Raw genomic sequence first — 12,973 nt, forward strand, 5'->3', positions numbered from 1 at the left:
CTGGTGCATTTGGTTGGAGGCTTCAGCAGGTAAAACATCTCTGCTTTTTTCTGTGACTTTTTTGAATTTTTTGGAGGATTTTTAAGTCCTTTTTTTGTGTTGGTGAGCCCTCTCTACCAACCCATTAATCTTGGGAAGGTATGCTGAAGGGAGATTGAACTCCATGCTGAGGTGATGACAAAGCTCTCTCCAGAACCGAGATGCAAACTGGGGACCCCGGTCACTGACAATTTTATCCGGCATGTCATGTAGGTGGAAAATGTGTTTTATCTACAACGCTGCCAAGGCCTGTGCAGAAGGTAGCCGTGGAAGCGGCACCGAGTGCACCATTTTAGAAAAATGGTTGGTGGTTACCCAAATGATGGTGCAGCCACGGGACTTGGGTAAGCCCACCACAAAGTCCATCTCGACCATCTCTCAGGGCCTGTCTGCCACCAGCAGGGGATAAAATAACCCAGCTGGCCGTTGTCGAGGAAACTTATTTTTGGCGCAGGAGACACATGCCCGAATATAGTCTCCAATATCATGGGCCATATGCGGCCACCAGTACGTCCTCGCCAGAAGTTCAGATGTCCTTTGGTCCCAAAGAGTCCACCCACCCTGGACGAGTGAGCCCAAGAGAGAACCTCCAGTCACAAATTAGATGGCAGAAAGGTCTTGCCCTGGGGCACAGACTCAAGCGAAAAAGGAGCCACGGTCCTCAGGCTCTCAGAAGGGACAATAAGCCGAGATTCCTCCTCCGCTGATGACACTATGGAGCGGGAGAGAGCATCCGCACAAATGTTCTTCTCCCCGGAGAGGAAATGGAGGGTGAAATGGAAACGGGAGAAGAACAGGGACCATCTGGCCTGGCGAGAATTTAGCCGCTGGGCAGTCTGAATATAGACAAAGTTCTTGTGGTCGGTGTAAACTTGGAAGGGAAAGCGAGCCCCCTCCAGGAGGTGTCTCCACTCCGAGAAGGCCAACTTTATATCTAGCAACTCCCTGTCCCCGATGGAATAATTCCTCTCCGCCGGTGTGAAGGTCTTAGACAAAAAGAAGCAAGGATGCTTCCGACCTTGAGCATCCTTTTAGAAAAGGACAGCTCCAGCACCCACAGATGAGGCATCCACCTCCAATATGTAAGGTTTATCTACATCGGGGTGATGTAGAATGGGAGTAGTAGAAAAGTGGGACTTAATAGAGAGGAAGGCCTTGGAGACGTCCTCCGACCACAATTTGGGATTTGCTCCTTTTTGGTGAGGGCAACTGTAACAACCCTGCCGGCATCACTGCATGGCCTTCCATTCCCCACCTGCCTATTACATCTACTCACTCACCCTGTGCCATGCTGTGAGATCTGTCTGCTGCCGGCTTCATGCCATGTGCTCCATGGCAGCTTACTCTGTGTACACTTCCTGGCGTGTGCAAAGGGGGCGGCGCCAGCAACTCTGGATTCTTATTGAGACTCTGTGCACCTTCCTAAGGTGCTCCTGACCAATAGCCTTGAGGCCTCAGATACTTAAGGCATCCTCATCCATTGGAGGATGCCTGAGCAAACTATTTCCCTCAGTTAGCACTTGCTACTGAGCTGCCAGGTCGTGTCTGTTTCCTGTCTCTGAGGGTTGCAATTGCAGGCCTTAATCTGTGTTCTGTTTCTATGTCCGTTCCTGTCTGAACTCTGGTCTATGTCCGTTCCTGCTCCTCCTTTGCCTTTAGTCATTTCAAACTCTGCTGTGTATACCTCTGCCTTATCTTTCTGCTCTGTTCGCCACTGCCTGTGGCTCTGCTTCTCTCTGCTCATTTCTATCACAACCTGTGGTTCTGTGTCTCTCGGCTTATCTCTCAGCTCTGCACTCTGTGGCTTGCTCTCAGCTCTGCTCTCTGTAACCTTGCTCTGCACTCTGTGGCTTTGCTCTGCGGCTCTGCTCAGCTTACGCTCTGCGGTTCCACTCCTTGCAGTTCTACGTCTCTTGCTCTTGGCTCCGACTCCTGCATTTCTGCACGTGGCTCCGCCTCTAGCTCTTAGCTCCACCTTCTCGTTCTTTGCTCTTAGCTCTGCCTTCTCCTTCTCAGCTCTTAGCTCTGCCTTCTCCTTCTCTGCTCTTAGCTTTACCTTTTCCTTCTCTGCTCTTAGCTCTGCCTTCTCCTTCCTGCTCTTACTCCGCCTCCTGTGGTTCTGCTTTGCATCTGCTCTTGCTGTATCTCTGTTCAGCAACTTGCCGTACAGGTCTATACCTGTTTCCATATACTCTCCAGTCTGAACAGGTTCTTACCTGTTTTCATACACCCGCCTGTATACCAGTTTCTACCAGAGTATCAACCCTGTCTGCCTGAGTGCCAGCCGTGCCCGCCTGTCTGCCTGAGTGCCAGCTGTGCCCGTCTGTCTGCCTGTATCTCTGTCAAGCCAGTCTGCCCATCAGGGTCTCTGCCGTACCCATCCGTCAGCCAGTGTCACAGTCGTGCCTGCCTGCCTGTGTCTTATCCCTGGTGGGATCACCATCCACAGTCAGACTCCACCCTGGAATGGCACCTGGTAGCTTCCTATTGCACAAGTCTGACCTCACCATCAGAGGCTCCAGCGAAAACCTCTGAAGCTACTTAGTTACGCCCCTTCCAGGGATGTTTGGTCTGTGGTCCAATGGGGCCACACCCCCAGACGCCCACGCCATCCAGTCTTGGCGTGAGCATTACAGACTGCCTACACTTACTCCAGGTGGTCAACTCATAGTCTCTGATGAGATGTATTATCACCTTGCTTATAAAGAACTCCTTCCTAAGCCTCCGCCAAGATTCTATGGAGATCCAGAGGAGTGCATGGAGTTCCTGAAGTGTAGCCTGATGTATATCGAAAAGAATGCGTCCGATTTCACCTCTGATCGGACCAAGATGGGATTTCTGATGTCCTACTTAGCATGAGATGCATTGAATTGGATTAACCCTCTCTTGGAAGCAAGGGATCCTATCCTCTCAAACCTTGAGGCCTTCCTAATGGCCTTCTTTAAAGCCTTCAAAGCACCTAAGCCAGCTCCTCCTGCAAAGTCTTCCCTCACCAGATCCCAGAGGCGTTCCAGACAAGCGAATCCTCCAAAGAAACTGCCACGTCTGATCAAGTCCGTCCAAAATCCGCCTGTTCCTCTACCTGTCCCAGCAGCTACCCAAGCAAAACCCCAGAAGGCTGATAAAAGTGGGCTGGCAAAGCAGCAGCCCAAATGCAGCTGCAAGAAGGGAACGCGGTATCACTGGGTGTTGCAAGGAACATCCAGACGGTCTTTTCCCTGAAGATCTAAAACTCCAAAACCCTGGGCCAGCAGGAGAGACTGCCCTAGGTGAGAGTACTTCCTCTCCATCAAAATCAAAGACTGTGTCTCTGTTTTCCGGGAGCTTTGGCATGGTAAAGTCGCCTGCCAGACGGAGTCGGGGTTTGGTCTCTGTTCTACAGCTCCAGAACCCGGTGTGGGCGTTGTCTGATAATGGCCGAGCCCTGCTAAAGAGCAGTCTAGTCCTGCAAGGAAAACTACAGCTCCAAGTTGGAGCCTTATACACGAAGAGGTTTGTCTTCCGTATGCTGTCTGTTATGCCCATGGGTCATTCTGAGCCTAGGACTCTACCACCCGCTCTGGTCAAGAGTTCCTGCAAAATGCTTTGTTTGAATTTACCCAGTCATGAAAGGTGTCTGGTCCCCATGTGTCAAAGACAGTCAATTATGTTGTCTTCTTCTTCTGCTTGTCTGTTAGTCATCAAGTCAAAGTGGGCGGACGTCACCAAAGATGGAGAAGCGGTGATTATCCCTCCACACGTCTTTAATGACTATACCTGTAACCTGTTCATGGAAGCATCCCCGCCTTTTGGACGTTTTCTTCTGGATAACAGGCAGAAGTTGGTTCCTATGTGGGTACCTTCATCGTGCATATGGCCAGTTGATGAAGATTCCGAAACAGAAGTTTTTTCCTCTCAGATTTTTCCTGATCCGGTGGAGTTGTTGTTTTCCACCCTCAGCTCCAATGATTTTTCCTGTGCTCAGTACTCCAGAAAATCTCTGCTACCTGAAGGTTTGCCTCTGGATAACGAGCAGAAGATGTATCCTGTGAGTGTTCCTTCGGCTTCCATGTGGCCGGCTGGTGAAGATATCAAGTTGGTAGAATCCAAGTTCCTGCTTCTTGTCTACCCGGAGGAAATAGTCCAGTCCATTGTGGAAGCCAACCCTATTGTTTACAAAGAGACTTCGCTTTCTGAGATTCCTGGTGAAGCTCACCCTGTTGAGCACAAAGAGACTGCGCTTTCTGAGATTCCTGGTGAAGCTACCCCTGTTGAGCACAAAGATTTTCTTTTCTGAGATTCCTGTTTACCCGTTTGTCTTATCCTACTTTGATGTAATGATGGCTTGGACTGTGAGAGGTCTCTTTCTTGTTCTACAGATCATTCTGGTGGGTTTGAAGAAGAGGGGGCGTAAAGGAGGGGGTACCAAAGGAGGATGTACTGTAACAACCCTGCCGGCATCACTGCATAGCCTTCCATTTCCCACCTGCCTATTACATCTACTCACTCACCCTGTGCCATGCTGTGATATCTGCCTGCTGTCGGCTTCATGCCATGTGCTCCATGGCTGCTTACTCTGTGTACACTTCCTGGCGGTGTGCATAGGGGGGCGGTGCCAGCAACTCCGGATTCTTATTGAGACTCTGTGCACCTCCCTAAGGTGCTCCTGGCCAATAGCCTTGAGGCCTCTGATACTTAAGGCATCCTCACCCATTGGAGGATGCCTGAGCAAACTATTTCCCTCAGTTAGCACTTGCTACTGAAATGCCAGGTCATGTCTGTTTCCTGTCTCTGAGGGCTGCAATTGCAGGCCTTAATCTGAGTTCTGTTTCTATGTCCATTCCTGTCTGAACTCTGGTCTATGTCCGTTCCCTTCTCCTCCTTTGTCTTTAGTCATTTCCCACTCTGCTGTGTGTACCTCCGCCTTACCTTTCTGCTCTGTTCGCCACTGTCTGTGGCTCTGCTTCTCTCTGCTCAGTTCTACCACAACCTGTAGTTCTGTGTGTTATGAACAGGTAATTCAGAACCACAATGGACCTTGAAGTTCAGAGCATACAAAGTGACCTGACATTTACCAAAAACATATGACGAGCTCTGAGACGTGGAAACTCTGCTGACCGCAATCCCTAATCCTATCACACCACACTAGAGGTAGCCGTGCATTGCGCCTAACGCTCCCTATGCAACTCGGCACAGCCTGAGAAACTAACTAGCCCTGAAGACAGAAAAATAAGCCTACCTTGCCTCAGAGAAATTCCCCAAAGGAAAAGGCAGCCCCCCACATATAATGACTGTGAGCAAAGATGAAATACAAACACAGAGATGAAATAGATTTAGCAAAGTGAGGCCCGACTTACTGAATAGACCGAGGATAGGAAAGATAGCTTTGCGGTCAACACAAAAACCTACAAACAACCACGCAGAGGGGCAAAAAGACCCTCCGCACCGACTAACGGTACGGAGGTGCTCCCTCTGCGTCTCAGAGCTGGAAGCAAGCAAGAAAAACCAATATAGCAAGCTGGACAGAAAATATAGCAAACAAAAATAACATAAGCAGAACTTAGCTTATGCAGGAGAGACAAGCCACAGGAACGATCCAGGAGGAAGCAAGACCAATACTAGAACATTGACTGGAGGCCAGGATCAAAGCACCAGGTGGAGTTAAATAGAGCAGCACCTAACGACTTAACCTCATCACCTGAGGAAGGAAACTCAGAAGCCGCAGTACCACTCTCATCCACCAAAGGAAGCTTATAGACAGAACCAGCCGCAGTACCACTCACGACCACAGGAGGGAGCTTGGCCACAGAATTCACAACAGTACCCCCTCCTTGAGGAGGGGTCACCGAACCCTCACCAGAGCCCCCAGGCCGACCAGGATGAGCTACATGAAAGGCACGAACCAGATTGGCAGCATGGACATCAGAGGCAAAGACCAAGGAATTATCTTCCTGACCATAACCCTTCCATTTAACCAAATACTGGAGTTTCCGTCTCGAAACACGAGAATCCAAAATCTTCTCCACAATATACTCCAATTCCCCTTCAACCAAAACCGGAGCAGGAGGATCAATAGATGGAACCACAGGTGCCACGTATCTCTGCAACAATGACCTATGGAACACGTTATGGATGGAAAAAGAAGCTGGAAGAGTCAAACGAAAAGACACAGGATTAAGAACCTCAGAAATCCTATATGGACCAATGAAACGAGGCTTAAATTTAGGAGAGGAAACCTTCATAGGAATATAACGAGATGACAACCAAACCAAATCCCCAACACGAAGTCGGGGACCCACACAACGCCTGCGGTTAGCGAAACGTTGAGCCTTCTCCTGGGACAAAGTCAGATTGTCCACTACATGAGTCCAAATCTGCTGCAACCTATCCACCACAGTATTCACACCAGGACAGTCCGAAGACTCAACCTGCCCTGAAGAGAAACGAGGGTGGAACCCAGAATTGCAGAAAAACGGCGAAACCAAAGTAGCCGAGCTGGCCCGATTATTAAGGGCGAACTCAGCCAAAGGCAAAAAGGACACCCAATCATCCTGATCAGCAAAAACAAAACATCTCAGATATGTTTCCAAGGTCTGATATGTTCGTTCAGTCTGGCCATTTGTCTGAGGATGGAAAGCCGAGGAAAAAGACAAATCAATGCCCATCGTAGCACAAAAAGCTCGCCAAAACCTCGAAACAAACTGGGAACCTCTGTCAGAAACAATGTTCTCTGGAATGCCATGTAAACGAACCACATGCTGGAAAAACAACGGCACCAAATCAGAGGAGGAAGGCAATTTAGACAAGGGCACCAAATGGACCATCTTAGAGAAGCGATCACAAACCACCCAAATGACCGACATTCTTTGAGAGACGGGGAGATCCGAAATAAAATCCATAGAGATATGTGTCCAAGGCCTCTTCGGGACCGGCAAGGGCAAAAGCAACCCACTGGCACGAGAACAGCAGGGCTTAGCCCGAGCACAAATCCCACAGGACTGCACAAAAGAACGCACATCCCGCGACAGAGACGGCCACCAAAAGGATCTAGCCACCAAATCTCTGGTACCAAAGATTCCAGGATGACCAGCCAACACCGAACAATGAACCTCAGAGATAACTTTATTCGTCCACCTATCAGGGACAAACAGTTTCTCCGCTGGGCAACGGCCAGGTCTATTAGCCTGAAATTTTTGCAGCACCCGCCGCAAATCAGGGGAGATGGCTGACAAAATTACCCCCTCTTTGAGAATACCCACCGGCTCACACAAACCCGGAGAATCGGACACAAAACTCCTAGACAGGGCATCCGCCTTCACATTTTTAGAGCCCGGAAGGTACGAAACCACAAAGGCAAAACGGGAGAAAAACAGCGACCAACGAGCCTGTCTAGGATTCAACCGTTTGGCAGACTCGAGATAAGTCAAGTTTTTGTGATCAGTCAAGACCACCACGCGATGCTTAGCTCCTTCAAGCCAATGACGCCACTCCTCGAATGCCCACTTCATGGCTAGCAACTCTCGATTGCCAACATCATAATTTCGCTCAGCAGGCGAAAATTTCCTGGAAAAGAAGGCGCATGGTTTCATCAACGAGCAATCAGAACTTCTCTGCGACAAAACAGCCCCTGCTCCAATTTCGGAAGCATCAACCTCGACCTGGAACGGAAGCGAAACATCTGGTTGGCACAACACAGGGGCAGAAGAAAAACGACGCTTCAACTCCTAAAAAGCTTCTACAGCAGCAGAAGACCAATTGACCACATCAGCACCCTTCTTGGTTAAATCAGTCAACGGTTTAGCAATGCTAGAAAAATTAGCGATGAAGCGACGATAAAAATTAGCAAAGCCCAGGAACTTCTGCAGACTCTTCAGAGATGTAGGCTGAGTCCAATCATAAATGGCCTGAACTTTAACAGGGTCCATCTCGATAGTAGAAGGAGAAAAAATGAACCCCAAAAATGAAATCTTCTGAACACCAAAGAGACACTTTGACCCCTTCACAAACAAAGAATTAGCACGCAGGACCTGGAACACCATTCTGACCTGCTTCACATGAGACTCCCAATCATCCGAGAAGACCAAAATATCATCCAAGTATACAATCAGGAATTTATCCAGGTACTCTCGGAAGATGTCATGCATAAAGGACTGAAACACTGATGGAGCATTAGAAAGTCCGAATGGCAGAACCAGGTACTCAAAATGGCCTTCGGGCGTATTAAATGCTGTTTTCCATTCATCGCCCCGTTTAATACGCACAAGATTATACGCACCACGAAGATCTATCTTGGTGAACCAACTAGCCCCCTTAATCCGAGCAAACAAATCAGACAGCAGCGGCAAGGGGTACTGAAATTTGACCGTAATTTTATTTAGAAGGTGGTAATCAATACAAGGTCTCAGCGAACCATCCTTCTTGGCCACAAAAAAGAACCCCGCTCCCAATGGCGACGATGACGGGCGAATATGACCCTTCTCCAAAGACTCCTTCACGTAACTCCGCATAGCGGCGTGCTCAGGTACAGATAAATTAAACAGTCGACCCTTAGGAAACTTACTACCAGGAATCAAATCGATAGCACAATCACAATCCCTATGCGGAGGTAGGGCATTGGACTTGGGCTCATCGAATACATCCCGTAATCAGACAAGAACTCTGGGACCTCAGAAGGGGTGGATGATGAGATAGACAGAAATGGAACATCACCATGTACCCCCTGACAACCCCAGCTGGACACAGACATTGATTTCCAATCTAATACTGGGTTATTGGACTTGTAGCCATGGCAACCCCAACACGACCACATCATGCAGATTATGCAACACCAGAAAGCGAATATCCTCCTGGTGCGCAGGAGCCATGCACATGGTCAGCTGGGTCCAATACTGAGGCTTATTCTTGGCCAAAGGCGTAGCATCAATTCCTCTCAAAGGAATAGGACACTGCAAGGGCTCCAAGACAAACCCACAGCGCCTAGCAAACTCCAAGTCCATCAAATTCAGGGCAGCGCCTGAATCCACAAATGCCATGACAGAATAGGAAGACAAAGAGCAGATCAAAGTAACGGACAAAAGAAATTTCGACTGTACCGTACCAATGGTGGCAGACCTAGCGAACCGCTTAGTGCGCTTAGGACAATCGGAGATAGCATGAGTGGAATCACCACAGTAGAAACACAGCCCATTCTGACATCTGTGTTCTTGCCTTTCAGCTCTGGTTAAAGTCCTATCGCACTGCATAGGCTCAGGTTTATGCTCAGACAATACCGCGAAATGGTGCACAGATTTACGCTCGCGCAAGCGTCGACCGATCTGAATGGCCAAAGACATAGACTCATTCAGACCAGCAGGCATAGGAAATCCCACCATGACATCCTTAAGGGCTTCAGAGAGACCCTTTCTGAAAATAGCTGCCAGTGCACATTCATTCCATTGAGTGAGCACGGACCACTTTCTAAACTTCTGACAATAAATCTCTATCTCATCCTGACCCTGACACAGAGCCAGCAAATTTTTCTCTGCCTGATCCACTGAATTAGGTTCGTCGTACAGCAATCCGAGCGCCAGAAAAAACGCATCAATATTACATAATGCAGGATCTCCTGGCGCAAGGGAAAATGCCCAGTCTTGAGGGTCGCCACGTAATAAAGAAATAATAATTTTAACCCCTTCAAGACCCAGCCTATTTTGACCTTAAAGACCTTGCCGTTTTTTGCAATTCTGACCAGTGTCCCTTTATGAGGTAATAACTCAGGAACGCTTCAACGGATCCTAGCGGTTCTGAGATTGTTTTTTCGTGACATATTGGGCTTCATGTTAGTGGTAAATTTAGGTCAATAAATTCTGCATTTATTTGTGATAAACACGGAAATTTGGCGAAAATTTTGAAAATTTCGCAATTTTCACATTTTGAATTTTTATTCTGTTAAACCAGAGAGATATGTGACACAAAATAGTTAATAAATAACATTTCCCACATGTTTACTTTACATCAGCACAATTTTGGAAACAAAATTTTTTTTTGTTAGGAAGTTATAAGGGTTAAAATTCGACCAGCGATTTGTCATTTTTACAACGAAATTTACAAAACCATTTTTTTTAGGGACCACCTCACATTTGAAGTCAGTTTGAGGGGTCTATATGGCTGAAAATACCCAAAAGTGACACCATTCTAAAAACTGCACCCCTCAAGGTACTCAAAACCACATTCAAGAAGTTTATTAACCCTTCAGGTGCTTCACAGCAGCAGAAGCAACATGGAAGGAAAAAATGAACATTTAACTTTTTAGTCACAAAAATTATCTTTTAGCAACAATTTTTTTATTTTCCCAATGGTAAAAGGAGAAACTGAACCACGAAAGTTGTTGTCCAATTTGTCCTGAGTACGCTGATACCTCATATGTGGGGGTAAACCACTGTTTTGGCGCACGGCAGGGCTTGGAAGGGAAGGAGCGCCATTTGACTTTTTGAATCAAAAATTGGCTCCACTCTTTAGCGGACACCATGTCACGTTTGGAGAGCCCCCGTGTGCCTAAAAATTGGAGCTCCCCCACAAGTGACCCCATTTTGGAAACTAGACGCCCCAAGGAACTTATCTAGATGCATAGTGAGCACTTTGAACCCCCAGGTGCTTCACAAATTGATCCGTAAAAATGAAAAAGTACTTTTTTTTCACAAAAAAATTCTTTTAGCCTCAATTTTTTCATTTTCACATGGGCAACAGGATAAAATGGATCCTAAAATGTGTTGGGCAATTTCTCCTGAGTACACCAATACCTCACATGTGGAGGTAAACCACTGTTTGGGCACATGGTAAGGCTCGGAAGGGAAGGAGCGCCATTTGACTTTTTGAATGAAAAATTATTTCCATCGTTAGCGGACACCATGTCGCGTTTGGATAGCTCCTGTGTGCCTAAACATTGGCGCTCCCCCACAAGTGACCCCATTTTGGAAACTAGACCCCCCAAGGAACTAATTTAGATGCCTAGTGAGCACTTTAAACCCTCAGGTGCTTCACAAATTGATCTGTAAAAATGAAAAAGTACTTTTTTTTCACAAAAAAATTCTTTTCGCCTCAATTTTTTCATTTTCACATGGGCAGTAGGATAAAATGGATCATAAAATTTGTTGGGCAATTTCTCCCGAGTACGCCGATACCTCATATGTGGGGGTAAACCACTGTTTGGGCACTCGGCAGGGCTCGGAAGAGAAGGCGCGCCATTTGACTTTTTGAATGGAAAATTAGCTCCAATTGTTAGCGGACACCATGTCGCGTTTGGAGAGCCCCTGTGTGCCTAAACATTGGAGCTTCCGCACAAGTGACCCCATTTTGGAAACTAGACCCCCCAAGGAACTTATCTAGATGCATATTGAGCACTTTAAACCCCCAGGTGCTTCACAGAAGTTTATAACGCAGAGCCATGAAAATAAAAAATAATTTTTCTTTCCTCAAAAATGATATTTTAGCCTGGAATTTCCTATTTTGCCAAGGATAATAGGAGAAATTGGACCCCAAATATTGTTGTCCAGTTTGTCCTGAGTACGCTGATACCCCATATGTGGGGGTAAACCACTGTTTGGGCGCACGGCAGGGCTCGGAAGGGATGGCACGCCATTTGGCTTTTTAAATGGAAAATTAGCTCCAATCATTAGCGGACACCATGTCACGTTTGGAGAGCCCCTGTGTGCCTAAACATTGGAGATCCCCCAGAAATGACACCATTTTAGAAACTAGACCCCCAAAGGAACTAATCTAGATGTGTGGTGAGGACTTTGAACCCCCAAGTGCTTCACAGAAGTTTATAACGCAGAGCCATGAAAAAAAAAAAAAAAATTATTTTCTCAAAAATGATCTTTTAGCCTGCAATTTTTTATTTTCCCAAGGGTAACAGGAGAAATTTGACCCCAAAAGTTGTTGTCCAGTTTCTCCTGAGTACGCTGATACCCCATATGTGGGGGTAAATCACTGTTTGGGCACATGCCGGGGCTCGGAAGTGAAGTAGTGACGTTTTGAAATGCAGACTTTGATGGAATGCTCTGTGGGCGTCACGTTGCGTTTGCAGAGCCCCTGATGTGGCTTAACAGTAGAAACCCCCCACAAGTGACCCCATTTTGGAAACTAGACCCCCAAAGGAACTTATCTAGATGTGTGGTGAGCACTTTGAACCCCCAAGTGCTTCATAGAAGTTTATAATGCAGAGCCGTGAAAATAATAAATACGTTTTCTTTCCTCAAAAATAATTATTTAGCCCAGAGTTTTTTATTTTTCCCAAGGGTAACAGGAGAAATTTGACCCCAATATTTGTTGTCCAGTTTCTCCTGAGTACGGTGATACCCCATATGTGGGGGTAAACTACTGTTTGGGCACATGCCGGGGCTTGGAATTGAAGTAGTGACGTTTTGAAATGCAGACTTTGATGGAATGCTCTGCGGGCGTCACGTTGCGTTTGCAGAGCCCCTGATGTGCCTAAACAGTAGAAACCCCCCACAAGTGACCCCATTTTGGAAACTAGACCCTGAAAGGAACTTATCTAGATGTGTGGTGAGCACTTTGAACCCCCAAGTGCTTCATAGAAGTTTATAATGCAGAGCCGTGAAAATAATAAATACGTTTTCTTTCCTCAAAAATAATTATTTAGCCCAGAATTTTTTATTTTCCCAAGGGTTACAGGAGAAATTGGACCCCAAAAGTTGTTGTCCAGTTTCTCCTGAGTACGCTGATACCCCATATGTGGGGGTAAACCACTGTTTGGGCACACGTCGGGGCTCAGAAGGGAAGTAGTGACTTTTGAAATGCAGACTTTGATGGAATGGTCTGCGGGTGTCACGTTGCGTTTGCAGAGCCCCTGGTGTGCCTAAACAGTAGAAACCCCCCACAAGTGACCCCATTTTAGAAACTAGACCCCCCAAGGAACTTATCTAGATATGTGGTGAGCACTTTGAACCCCCAAGTG

This window comes from Ranitomeya imitator, chromosome 5 (assembly GCF_032444005.1).
Source record: "Ranitomeya imitator isolate aRanImi1 chromosome 5, aRanImi1.pri, whole genome shotgun sequence".
In the NCBI taxonomy this organism is placed as follows: domain Eukaryota; kingdom Metazoa; phylum Chordata; class Amphibia; order Anura; family Dendrobatidae; genus Ranitomeya; species Ranitomeya imitator.